This window comes from Penaeus monodon, chromosome 33 (assembly GCF_015228065.2).
Source record: "Penaeus monodon isolate SGIC_2016 chromosome 33, NSTDA_Pmon_1, whole genome shotgun sequence".
Classification (NCBI taxonomy): Eukaryota; Metazoa; Arthropoda; class Malacostraca; order Decapoda; family Penaeidae; genus Penaeus; species Penaeus monodon.
Window position 1 is genome coordinate 11,995,016 of NC_051418.1, and position 296 is coordinate 11,995,311.

Genomic DNA, 296 nt, shown 5'->3' on the forward strand with positions numbered 1-296 from the left:
CTTGGCAATCAGGAGGAGCTCAATGACATTTCAACCTAATTGGGTTTCAGCGCTTTGACCTCGGGAAGAAGATCGAGGGAGTGTTAGTGTTTATTTTTGGCCTCGTTGTGGTGAAATTAAAAGTGCAAAGGACGAAAAGCGATAACGAGGAGAGGGACGATTGCAAGATGAAATTTGAAAAATTAGTGAGTAATTAGCGGATACACACGAGGCAGGTGGGTATGAAAGGTGTCGAAATATATGCTGGTTTAGAGTTTCAGGTGTTGAGTTTACGTATGTGGAAATTAAATAAATAT